At 44.8% G+C, this 13,317-nt stretch overlaps 1 protein-coding gene across 4 annotated transcripts in view; it reads right to left on the bottom strand.

The window, feature by feature from the left end:
• Window positions 1-2,128: 2,128 nt before the first annotated feature.
• The window catches only part of KLHL6 (kelch like family member 6), a 67,160-nt gene continuing 55,971 nt past the window's right edge, over window positions 2,129-13,317 (bottom strand). For 3 of the 4 annotated variants that reach the window (XR_002644213.3, XM_022571131.3, XM_022571141.3), the window contains one exon: window positions 10,316-13,317. This exon is cut by the window's right edge. The gene's annotated coding sequence lies outside the window, so the exon portion shown is untranslated. Of the gene's footprint in view, window positions 2,444-10,315 lie in introns of those variants that run through there. The other variant, XR_002644214.3, reaches the window with a different exon arrangement.

The following is a 13,317-nucleotide window of genomic DNA, read 5'->3' as shown; positions in this document are numbered from 1 at the left end:
GCCTGTGCTCCGCAACGGGAGAGGCCACAGCAGTGAGAGGCCCGCGTACCACAAAAAAAAAAAAGAGAGAGAGAGAGTTCATTCAATTTGTAAAGCAAAACGACAACTCTAGTATTTAAACTCTAAGCCGCAAAACTATATTTCCTAAATTATGTATTAATGAAGAAGTTCCGCTGAGAGAAGAGAGAATGCTCCCCAGGTGTTATCAGCTTGAATTTTCATGGCCCATCATTCCCACTCATCTTGTACTTCTCTACCAACAGGCCGTGTTTATTCTGGCATATGGACTGGGAGTGCCCCGGAGACCAGGTCTATGTCTTCCCAACACACTGCTAGACACTGGCTGGGACCAGAGTCATTCCATTCATTTTCCAAAAACGCAACTGTCCTTTGTAACCAGGTGGATTCTTGGCAAGGACCTGTGTTCTTGGTTGTGTGTGTGTGTGTGTGTGTGTGTGTGTGTGTTTCCTCTCCTTTTATTACTAAGGCTGTTCCTGACAAATATAACCTGCTTCCTCCCCTAGATGTTTATGAAAATTTCCTTTTTGCCTAGGATGAAAACAATGGCAGTCAGATTACCTCCAAAACGAAGTAATAGCAGCATATATGAAGTTGTTCTGAGACCCTCTAGTTAGTGTTACAATTACTATTAACAACAAATATAGCAAGTGCTATTTTTGAGTTCCCAGGCATTGTAAATTATATACATTTTTGCTAATCCTCATAACAATCCTACAAAACAGGCAGTATTATTCCTGTTTTAGAGGTAAGGACACTGATGCTCAGAGAGGTTAAGTGGCTTACCCAAGATCACACAGCCAGTGAGCGAGAGGCAAAGTCAAAACTGCACTCAGGTCTGACTGACTCCAAAGCCCCTGCTCCTACCCCAGGCAATGGGCCTCTCATTCACTCAGGTGCCTGTGACCTGCCAGACCCAGAATCTGGGGTCCCCTCAGTGCTGCCACCTCCATAAACCTAAGACTTAGTACCTAAGACTTTTAGTACCACAGAGCCCATGGCCAGTGAATCCAGGAGGCAGGGATTAAATATGGAAATGACAAAGATACAGCAAAAGACTGCCGTGAGCTGCACTTTCCTCCCCTGCACAAGTGGGGGGCTTTGACTGAGGGACGTTCTCCAAGGCTTGTGGGTCCTAAGAATTCTGGGTTTCTTCCAGGAGCCATGAGGGATACTGGGTGAACAGGGTGTTGTCTCTGCTGCCAAGAGCCCAGGGCCCATGGGGGAGACACATGAGGGCTCACCCAGGGCAGATGCAGTTTGCCTCGGAAGAAACTCTCCCTCGAAGGGTCCTGTGAGGAGACTGTGGGTGACCCCGCCACCTCCCACAGCCCCTCTCCTCCTCTGTCTCCAGGATAGAATAGAACAGAATAAAAGAACAGAACAAACGAATAGACTAGAAAGAACAGAACAGAATAGATGAGGACATCACACACCGTAAGCACAATATGGTTCCACAAACGTTGGTTTTAATTCTGTGAATGTATTTCTGTGTGTACACTGCGCTGGGATGTAAAATTTGCCCCTCCCTGGGTCACACTCTAAGGAGTATGGAAAACCCTGCCCTAGACTAAACTGGAGGCTGGCACAGAGGGGCCCTCGCACACTTGGACATTTCACTTACCTCGAGGAATGGCTGGACCTCGTCCTCACATCTTTCAGTTCCCAGGTTGCCGCCCAGCCCCGCTACCACCCCGGGCTCCTCCCAGCGGGCGGCTCTGGGGCCCCTGGCACCGGGCATTGCCTGGGGCACTGAGGCCACGGCCCCTGCAGACGCAGCTCTTCTATCCACGCAGGGGCTGGTCAAGGGCGCAACCGCTCCTGCTCTGTTCCTCCCTAAGAGCTTTCCAGCAAGACGGCCATCCCTCCGTCCTCACTGTCTGCTCCTGGTCCAAGGGGACCCACGCGGGATGGTCGCCCTAAAGAGGTGTCTCGGGGTTACTGCGGGTGCCCCGCAGTCACACCTGGAGAAGGGCGTTGGGAGGCGCCTCCCAGAGCCACTTTCTCCTCCACCCTCCACCCCTTACCCATTCCCCATATATTAGTAATCTTTCGCTGTGTAACAAATTCCCCAAACCTTAGTAGCTTAAAACAACAAACATTTATTATCTCAGTTTCTTTCTTCCACCAGGGATTAAACCCAGGCCACGGCAGTGAAAGTGCCTAGCCTTAACCACTGGACCACCAGGGAACTCCTGTATTATCTTGGTTTCTGGGGGGCAGCTCAGCTAGGCCGTTCTGGCTCAGGGTCTCTCCTGAGAGTCCAGTAAAGCTGTTGGGTGGGGCTGTGATCATCTGAAGCCTTGAGGACTGGAGGGCCACTTCTAAGACAGATCAGTTCATCATGGCTGTTGGCAGGAAGCCCCCAACAAGGATGCTTGAGGGTCCTCAAAACACGGCAGTTGGCTTCCCCAGAGGGAGTGATCTAAGAGAAAGGAAGAGAACCCAATGCCATTTATGACTTAATTTAAAAATGGACAAAGGATTTGAAGAGCCATTTCCTCAAAGGAGTTATATGAGTGGCCAATAAACATATGAAAAGATGTTCATCGCTAGTCATTAGGGAGATGCAAATCAAAACCATGAGATACCACTTCACACCCACTAGAATGGCTATAATCAAAAAGACAGACAGTAACAAGTGTTGACAAGGATGTGGAGAAACTGGAATCTTTGTTCATTGCTATAGGGAATGTAAAACAGTGCAGTCACTTTGGAAAATAGTTTGGCAGGTTTCTCAGAATGTTAAGCATAGTATTACTATGTGACCCAGCAATTTCATTCCTAGGTTTATACCCAAGAGAAATGAAAATATATGTTCGCCCAGAAACTTGTATAAAAATGTTTGTAGCAGGGCTTCCCTGGTGGCGCAGTGGTTGAGAGTCTGCCTGCCGATGCAGGGGACACGGGTTCATGCCCCGGTCCGGGAGGATCCCACATGCCGCGGAGCGGCTGGACCCGTGAGCCATGGCCGCTGAGCCTGCACGTCTGGAGGCTGTGCTCCGCAACGGGAGAGGCCACAACAGTGAGAGGCCCGCTTACCGCAAAAAAAAAAAAAAAAAAAAAAAAAAGTTTGTAGCAGCATCATTCATAATAGCCAAAGGTGGAAATAATCTAAATGCTGTTTCCATAAATTAGAATATTTTTCAGCCATTAAAAAGAATGAAACATAGATACACGTTACAACGGATAGGGACCTTGAAAACATGCTAAGTCAAAGAAGCCAGAAAAAAGACCACATATTGTATTATTGCATTTATAAGAAATGTCAAGAATAGGCAAACCTATAGAGGCAGAAAATAGAGTAGCGGTTGTCTAGAGCTGGGGTGGAAATGGCAGTGACTGTAAATGGGCATAAGGTTTCTTTTGGGGGTGATGAAAGTGTTCTACAATTAGATTTTGGTGAAGTTTGCACAACTCTGTAAGTATACTTAAAATCATTGAATTCTACACTCAGGTGAATTTTATGGCATGTAAATGACATCACAATAAAGCTATTTTTAAAGGAATGGATGTATCGATACAACAACGATGATGAATCCAAAATAACTGTTGAGTGAAGGAAGCCAGACAAAAAAAGAGTACATGCTGTATGGTTGTGTTTATATAAAGTTCTAGAAAATGCAAACTGCTCCATACTGACAGAAAGCAGGTCATTGGTTGTCTGTACAAGGCGGTGGAGGAATAGCATGGGTGAGAGGCAGAGATTACCAAGGGGCAGGAGAAACTTTGAGGGTGGGTAGTTTTATTATCTTGTTTGTGATGATGGTTTCGTATGCATATGTCAAAACTTATCAAATGGTACCCTTTAAATATATGCAGTTTATTGTATGCTAATTTTACCTCCATAAGGCTTTTCTAATAAATGATTTCACGATAAAGCTCTGATTTGACATTGAAACAAAAAGTTATCATGTATAGAAAAGCAAGGAAACAGAGCAGTGGGACATAAATTTTACGTTAGTGAAATAGATATTCATTAGAGGAAGAATGACCACAATCCCATATTTTCTTGTGAAGCATGAACAAGTGCTGTAGGACACCTAAGTAAATTATGCTATAATATACTTTGTCACTGAGACTATGCGCTAAAGGGCCACCAATGCAATGCTAAGGAATGCAAGTGAAGGGTGGGCACATGGCCCAATCTCTGAAGATGGAGAAAAGAAATTTCAAAGCAACGAAAGCTGGTTGTGACTGATTCGTGCAATACGAAATCTTATCATTAAGGCATTGTGCCGTCTTTCCTTTGCTGGGAGTCACCTAAGGTAAAGATTTGTCTTATTGTCAATAGTGTCTTAGCCTCAATGACCTTGGGATAGAACAGGCCACAGACCCCCTAAGAGCTCAGTCTGAGAGAGGAGGCCTGGTAGGGAACTGGTGGGGGGGGGTGGCCACAGATTAGAGGTATAGGGCTGGCAGTTCAGACCAGACCTTTCTTTTTTAGGAAAATAAACCCTTGGGAGTCCTTGGCTCTGCCCCATCACCAAGATGTAAGTAAGGAACTTCTTGTCATCTTTTGGCCCCATGTGGAACCTTTAAAAGTGCAGTCTCGTCTTCTGCATGAGAGTCTGTTAGGCTGGAAGTCAACTTAGAGGTCATCTCCAACCCCTCGCTGCTGCGTTTTTTGGGCAAAGGTCTCTGTCCTCGCACAGATCACACAGTGAGTTAGTAATACCTATTTCTAGATTTTTCAGAGTGACTCTAGAATTGTGATTTGCATGATCTAAAATCCTCGAATCCTAGAAGCATGGAGTTACGTGGGTCCCATGTCATCACTGCAGCTGTAGTGGACATAGCAGAAGCAGCATCAGCTGGGGAGACCCACAGACAGGTGTCTAGCCCTGATGCTGGGAAAGCACTCAACATCTGTGAGCCTCAGTTTTCTCATCCATAAAGCATCAATTTACTTCATAGAGTTGGTGCAAAGATTAAACAAGATAGTGTATGTCAGAGGCTGCAAACTCAAATGCCTTTGGGGGCCAATCAGGCCAGTGGAGTCTGGCAAACTGGAAAGCACAGCCCCTTTCTCAAAGGAACTCCCCCTACTCTGTTCTGACCAGTTGTTATGTAGGAATATGGCCCCAGTGTTGCCAATTTTAAAAAAAACATTGCACAGTCCAAAGAAAAGATAGTTTTTATCGTTCAAATTCTGATATGTGTAAAGTATCAAGGAAGCGATCAATATGGTGGTGGTAATGGTTGGGTGGCAGCTTCTCAGGAACTCCCCAGCCCCAGCCCTGCCCTATACAGTATTCCTGGCAGGCGATGAAGTAGCAACATTCTTTGAGTGTTCATTTGTGTGCCCAGCTCTATGGAAGGTGCCCTAGATACAAAGACCAGCAGAAAAACGGCCCCTATTACAACCCTCCCTTGGAGGCAGGGAGGTTGGTGACAATGTTACAGCTTAGTCTAACCCACCATGTCTCCAGCCTTAGTTCCTACTGAAAATTTCAGCCATCTTCTAGGAAGATACATTCTCTAAAATCATCTAGAAATAACACTTCTGGCACCCAATTTCTAGTTCCCATCTGAACTGCTACACATTTTACCTACGTTTTTAAAATGGTTTGTTGGTTTGCACTTAACCACTAAGGATGTTTATTAGTTTTTTGTTTTTTTATTTTTATTTTTTGTATTGTGCTGAATCTCAGTCCACATTATTTTCGGATACTCATAAGAGGTTTTACAAAATCATCTAGGCTTCCTACAGATCACTGCCTTTAAAAGTTCTGGCTTTCATCCCCCTTGTACCACCTACCAATATCACCAGTGATGGTCTCATTTTCACCAGATGCCCATGAACCTGAGTGCTGCCATTTCCATTTATACAGGGAATTATAGATAATTATTTGAGAGGCTTTCCCCAAATCCCCTGGGGCTCGTGTGACCAGGCAGTTGGGAGAGTCAACCCCATCCCACCATGATGAGAGTGCACAGGGCAGGGTCAGAAAGACCAAGGTTTTGGAGAAAGCTCAATGTTTGTTGGGTTCACGAAAAACTTGCTTTCAGCAGTCCCTAGCTACTAATTGCCACTGTGAATGTAGCCAACTTGAATTTGTAAACTATGTAACATTTGTGAATCTGTATCATTTCTGAACTTGTCTTATGCCCTGTCATCTTCCTCTGATCACAGGCAAAGTTCCTTTTTTTAAAAAAATTTATTTATTTAAAATTTTTGGCTGTATCAGGTCTTCGTTGTTCCGCATGGGCTTTCTCTAGTTGCAGAGAGCAGGGGTTACTCTTCGTTGTGGTGAACAGGCTTCTCTCACTGCAGTGGCTTCTCTTGTTGTGGAGCACAGGCTCTAGGGACATGGGCTTCAGTAGTTGTGGCACACCGGCTCAGTAGTTGTGGCTCACAGGCTCTAGAGTGGGATCTTCCCGGACCAGGGATCGAACCCGTGACCCCTGCATTGGCAGGCAGACTCTTAACCACTGTGCCACCAGGGAAGTCCACAGGCAAAGTTCTTACAGTGGCCTTGAGACTCCTTACCGTCACTCGGAATTCACTCCAGCCACCAAGACCTTTTTACTGTTCCTGAGTAAACTGAGCCTCCTGCCTTAGGGCCTTTGCTTTGGCTATTCCCTCTACCTGGAATATGCTTCCCCCAGATACTCTCTTCACTCAAGTTTCTACTTAACTGTCTCTTTATCAGAAAGGGCATCTGCTCACCCTCTTTAAAGTAGCATGCATATACTTAACCCTGCTTTACTCCTTTTCAAGCATCTTTACTGCTTGACATTATATTATATACTTGTTTGGTTGTTGCCTGTCTCTACTAGAATGTTAGCTCATGAGAGCAGGGACTTTTGTTTTGTTCGTGGATGTGGAGCCCTGGTACCTAGAATCCTGCCTGGCACATATTAAGTACTCAATCAATATTTGTTGCACTGTTTCACAAAGACTCACTCCATTACTTCCTTCACTAATGTCTACTTATGACTCAGCCAGAACAAAGTCTAACAAAGTCTAATGTATTGTTTTTCCCCCGGGTTTCTATAGTGATCTTTTCTGGGAATGCAACATTCTACTAGGATGCACTTTGATAATTAAAAATTCCAGAATTTCTACCTAGACTAATTTTATCACTCTTCTATAACTATTTATGGCTCTGTCCATATTTCTGGGAAATTACTCATTAGATGCTCCTATTACTATATTTTAATTATGAAAGGATAGAATTTTACCCACAAAAATTCTGTTTGTCTAAGGTCAGACTCACAGGTTTCTTTGTGCAGTCAAATTTTTCCCTCTGGTTTCTACTGTAAGTGTTAAACTAAGGTTTGCCCCTCCTCTCCCCACGCCCCTGCCCTGTCTTTGCCCAGGTCTGCACCCTCCATCCTTGTATTTTTCAAGTATAGGTTGTGACTTGTGACTCATGGCGGGTGATGAAATTAATTTAGTGGGATGTGAACAGCAATTTTAAGAAAAAATATAACAAGATAGAAAATATTGAAAATGTTTTCATTTTGAAACTGTGGGACATAGTCCGAATAGTTTGAGAGCACTGCTTGGGCCTACATAGGTTGAAAGAAGTTTTAGCCTATGCTTCTCTTTAGTTGTCTTCAGAATATTCTAGAAGAAGGGTACATGTCGGGTTGTAGAAAATGGTCAGTTCTCTTTTAAAACATCCTCAGCAGCAGTACAAGTGGTGGGTACACCTGTTTCTTTAATGTATCTGCTTCATAAAGCAACTGTACCTGGAGCACTGAGACACATGCCTTATTTGCATGAACACTCCATCCAAACCCCTGCATTAAGAAACTTGACCAACCCTTGCATGGCTGCCGGCAGCCTAAGGCCATATCCTGGGGTGACCCAGCTCTCCTTTTGAGTTTCTGTCAGGAAAAGCTCAAGGCTCTCACAAGAATTTACCATTCATTCTAGCCAACACCTAATAATAGGCCCCTGACCTCCCTTTCTTAGAGCATTAACTTTTTTTTTTTTAATATTTATCTATTTATTTTGGCTGCACCGGATCTAGTTCCCCGACCAAGGATCGAACCCAGACCCCCTGCGTTGGAAGCGTGGAGTCTTACCCACTGGACCCACCAGGGAAGTCCCAGAGCATTTACTAAAGAGGGCTTACAATTGTAAATCCTTCCTCTGTCCCTTTTAGATAAATATCTATGTATCTCCTACAACCCAGGAGTGTCTTTCTCAAGGTCCTGAAGCCATTCTTTTGAAGTGTAATTATCAGGAAGGACAGGGCCTCTGTCTCCCAGTTTTGTGGGAAGAGAGTATCTAACTCCATGGTTGCCAGCCAGCAGAGGCAGCTGCCTTAATCACATTTACAACGACCAACACTTTGTGCTTTCTCCCTTCCCTGACTCTACTTGAGCCCCCACTGGTTCCCAGTCCCCACCCCTCACCCTCCCTTTAAATCACCCAGTCACCTCTGCTCAGATCATAGTAAGATTCAGCCCTACTGTCAGTGTTTACTGTCAGTGGTTACTGAATAAAATGTTTGCACCACTTTAACCAACGTCCAGCTTTGTTTACCTTTGACAGCATGTATGCACGCACACACCCCCCTCCTGAGGACAAACACTGCTTCTCAGAAATAGCTGAATCCTGTCGTCTTCATTATCCACCGCATTATTTCTGTGCTTATTTCCCTATCTCACCTCTAAGTCATCAGTAAAGTCTCACTTAACTGTTCCAGCCTGGCCTGTGCTGTCCTTTGGGAAATTAGATAAAGAGTCATGTACAGGACTCTTCCTCTTTAGGAGGAAGAGTGGTGATTATAAGATACAACTATCTGTCCCCACTGGGAGTTTCTCCCTCTACCAGCAAACCTGGAGGAACTGGGTTAGTTTTAGTAAAGGGAGCAGGAAAGTTTCCTTACAGAGAAACCTTCCTAACGAATTTGTAGCCAAGAAGTCCTATATCCTCTTTTGCTCTTTCTCCAAACTTGAGAAATCAAGAGGCCCTAGGGACACTATGGTGTTGGGGTAGCTAGAGGTCAAGACAAAGAGGGCAGTGGGGTTTCTGTGTTTGGAGACCACAGGAGAGGCAGCAGGTAAGGAACCCAGGCAGATAATCAGGGATGGGGCATGCGTGGGTGTCAAGGTCATGGGTGGCATGCAGGAATCAATAACAAAGGAGACATCTGAGCATGCAAGAAGAAAAGGAAAATCCCCAGGTGTTAGAAACGAATGTGCAAGTAAAAACCAGAGTGACTGGTCATCGGGCAGGCTGATACTGGGCAGCTTGGGGGTGGGTGGGACCAGACCCAAATTAGCCCCCATCACCAAGGATCTTCATTGTGGCAGCATACAGGAAGAGAAAATGAGGCATAAGCCCACCGGAGGAGGCGATGGGGACTGAGATCCTATATAAAGGCAAAATCTCCAGGGAGAAGGAGGCCGGTCCAGGGGAAGCCACAAACCAGCAGAGAGCACCAAGAGCAGAAAGAGGCGCCAAGGAAAGCCAGGCAGATGCCAGGCCCTGGCCGAGCTGTCCAGGCAGCAGATTACCACTTAGATCCAGCAGGGAAATTGGAGGGCTCAGCAGTGAAGTTAAGGTCAAAACCCCATTTTGACTCCCAGCTGGTGCACCGGCTCTCTGATCTACGGTCCAGGATTAACTCCAGAGCGCTTCCAACCAGTGAGATGGGGCTGTGTTTCCCAAGATTGTCCGCCCAGAATCCCTAAGACTGAGAAGCAAGAACTTCTGTCTCTAGGGAGGCACAGGGGGAATGGTCTAAAGCTATTCATGTGACCCCACATTTCTTTAAAGCCTCAGGTTTTCCTTTTCAATCGCATAGGACCTTTGCATTGAAATCCAAAACAAACTAAATGATGACACGTTTACCAGTGCTTGAGAGTCACAGCTCTCTGGCTCATATGCCCAGTTCCACGTGCTCTGGTTTGAGAAGCACGGGTCAGTTAGGGCTTCAGGGACAACACAGTGACATTGGTGGAGGCAGGGCTGCCAAGTCAGACCAGAAACCAGAAACCTAGAGGGGGGCCTCCTGCAGGAAGGTGTCAGGCCAGGCAGGATGAGGGTCACAGTTTGCAAACGGATTGGTAAATGCTGGCTCGGAGTGGTGATGAGGCATTAGGGAAGGAAAAGCTGTCTAGTTTTTTGCCGTTCTGTAAACCAAATCTGATTAATTTTAGCCTATGAGTTTATCTAAACCCCCTTGAATCAACCGAAATGTTTCAAATTTCCCCTCCTAAATTAATTTCTATTCGGATACCACTTACTCATATCAACCAAAACAAGCAAAAAAAAAAAAAAAAAATTCAGCCAGTGATTGTACACAACATATACTTATCCACTCCATACATATTTTACTGAATAAATAAAAACTTTATTTGTATTTTTACCTATAAACAATATCTTTAGTTTGATCACTTAAAAAGAAAATACAACCTCATGTAACCAAAATGCTTAAAGGATTTGGTTAACTAAGTGTTGATATTTTTATCTATAAATATGAAAATCTGACCTGTCAGAACTGGTTTTGCAGTAGCCATGTTTGAGATATTTGTGGATTTCCATGAAGGATGACTCTTCAAATTAAAAGATCTCATACAACACCCAGATCAGATACTAAGGGAAAAAAGGATTTTGCAACCCCAAGTTAGGACTTTATATAAGAAATTCCAGTGGTGTTTACCCACTTTGAAAATTTTACTGAGTACTTTCTTTTTCAAAATCAAGTAGGATAAGTGAATAACAGCAGTACCTCAAGGGCTTTTATAAATAGCAAAGCTACACTTTCATAGCTATAAGCAAATATTTGCATTTCCCTGAGAGCACAGTTTCTTTCAGTTCAAGAGCTCTGTGTGCCTGTGTGTCTGCGTGTTTCCTGAAGCCAGTGTACGCAGAATGTGATGAAAGCTAAGAAGAGAACATTTAATCTGTTGATGTTTGGGTGAGCTTAGCTCCCCATCCATTTCAGATCAGCCTTGGCAACTGGGGCCCCTTAACCTCCCCAACAGATTCCACCTCATCAGAGCCTCTGGGCCTCACTCTCTCTTGGTCCAGAATGATAAGAGACCCAGCCAAGCAGCTCAGAGGCCGCACAGCAAATGGGTCTGACGGCTGGTCCTGCTCTAACTTTGTCTCACTTCTAAGAAGTGGGCTTCCTCCTGGAACCCACTTGCCTGGAACCCCTGGTTCCTTATTCTCCCCTCACACTTCCTGAAAATGGAGTCGTGCTCACAAACTCCAGGGTCCCTGACATCATTTTCTAGACCTGCGTCCTTAAACCTGACTTTCTCCTCTTCCTACCTCATCCTCTTCCTCCCAGTCAGGGGTACTCTATCCACTCATGGGACCCGCCTCAAGATCCAGCCTGCTGTGCTAGGACATCCTACACACCCTGCCTGAGTCCTAGGGCCCTTTGTCTCTGGCTCATCTGGCACCGACCTGCCTCGTCCCCCTGTTGGTGGTATGGCTTATGAGAGTTAACTTCCTGCAAACTTGATTTTTGTTTGTTTGTTTGTTCATCTCAGAATGGAAGTTAGAGTTTAAGAGATTCCATCCCTGGCTACTGCCTAGAGACTTAAATCCTGATGATATAAAGTTTCCCCAAAATGACTTGAAATTCATTATGTCCCTAAAAGTTACAGACCGGCAGCTTCAAGTGCAGAACTCTGGATCTTCTTAGTAGGTGTCTCTGTCCGCCAACCCATGCCGTTATTGAGAACCCTTGCATTGAGAACCAGATTTATAACACAGAGATCCTAAATCCTCAGTTTCCCGGCATAGGGTTAACCTGCTGAAAATCTGGGCTCAAAGTTTGCCAGTTGCTCTTATCAAAGGACCACCAGGACAAAGAGAACACTCTTTCTTGAGGGGAGGCTCTCTGCATTGCCAATGATGCTGTCATTGAACTTCCTCTTTGAAAGTCCTTTCCTGAAGTTGTCTTTGAAATACGACTGATAGCTCCTATAGCCCAGAAGTGGTTCCTGAAGGCGATCTCAAAGAAAAACAAATATGTAAACAATGGCCACATCATTGACCAAAGAGCACAGCTTCCCAAGGAGATCACTTGGAAGGGCAATAAAGACCTGGATGCAACCTCATAACTTCATATACGTCTCATTTTCTCTAACTTGATGAAAAGAAAAATTATAATATTGACCAAGTGGCCTGTTTACCTGTTTATCGAGTGTTTCTAGGGTGGGGATTGGTCTTGCTCTTTGGAGTCCCCAAGGCTTTGCCAAACAAAAATTTCCTGGAATGTTTGCTGAATTGAAGTAGATTAAATTGTTTCAGTTGAGAGCTTCATTAAGGTTATCAGTGTTTGTAAGTGAGGTGTGTGTTCTAAATTCCCACAAACATGTTCGTATTTTCCCATCTCACTTTTCACAGCAAGGAGCTGAACTCTAAGCCACAGAGCTTTTCAAACACCAACACGCATTTATATTTATCCTCAATGATCTAAGTATAAATAGAAATCTCAGTTGTAATTTTCCAAGTCTTTTTATATGCTTTGAACTGTAGCTCCTTCTAACCATAACTTTTCTATGAAAGTTAAATTCACCATCAACTGTTAATACCTTCCCAAACTGCTGAGAAGTACAAGCACACAATGGCACATCTGACATGAAATAAAACTCTCTAAAGAGATTTGAAATATATGATGAAAATAAAGGACATTAAGTAATGCAGTTACTATGTTGTTACCACTGTTGTTGCTGTTGTTGTTTTTTTTTTTTTTGGCTGCGTTGGGTCTCTGTTGCTGCGCGCGGGCTTTTTCTCTAGTTGGGGCGAGCGGGGGCTACTCTTCATTGCAGTGCGCGGGCTTCTCATTGCGGTGGCTTCTCTTGTTGCGGAGCATGGGCTCTAGGCGCATGGACTTCAGTAGTTGTGGCACACGGGCTTAGCTGCTCCGCGGCATGTGGGGTGTCTCCGGACCAGGGCTCGAACCCACGTCCCCTGCATTGGCAGGCGTATTCTTAACCACTGCGCCACCAGGGAAGCCCCTGTTACTGCCTTTTAAGTACAGCACATGAAACAGGATCTCTTAATCTGTGTCCCCAATTTGGGGATTAGAATGAATTTCCAGTGAGCTCCTATGAAAGCTCCATCTCTTAGAGTGAAGAACAGACGCTGTTCTTTGAGTCAAAACTATGCCAAGCTGATCCAAAAACCAAATAGAAGGGATTAAAAGGATCCTGAAAACGAAGGTTCCAGGAGGGTGGGGTCACAGGGACATGGACCCAAATCACTGTCTAAAAAGTAGAAAGTGTGCTGTCAAGAAGAGCCAGTCATTCAACAGTGGCCAGCAATGCAAGGATGTTTACACTGAAGAAACAAAACCAAAGACAACCCTCCCC

The sequence above is a fragment of the Delphinapterus leucas genome, chromosome 4, assembly GCF_059928025.1.
Source record: "Delphinapterus leucas isolate spDelLeu-1000000601 "Yukka" chromosome 4, BTC_Dleu_Yukka2, whole genome shotgun sequence".
In the NCBI taxonomy this organism is placed as follows: domain Eukaryota; kingdom Metazoa; phylum Chordata; class Mammalia; order Artiodactyla; family Monodontidae; genus Delphinapterus; species Delphinapterus leucas.
The sequence above is the reverse complement of the archived record's forward strand: the minus strand, read 5'-3'. Positions and strand labels throughout refer to the sequence as shown.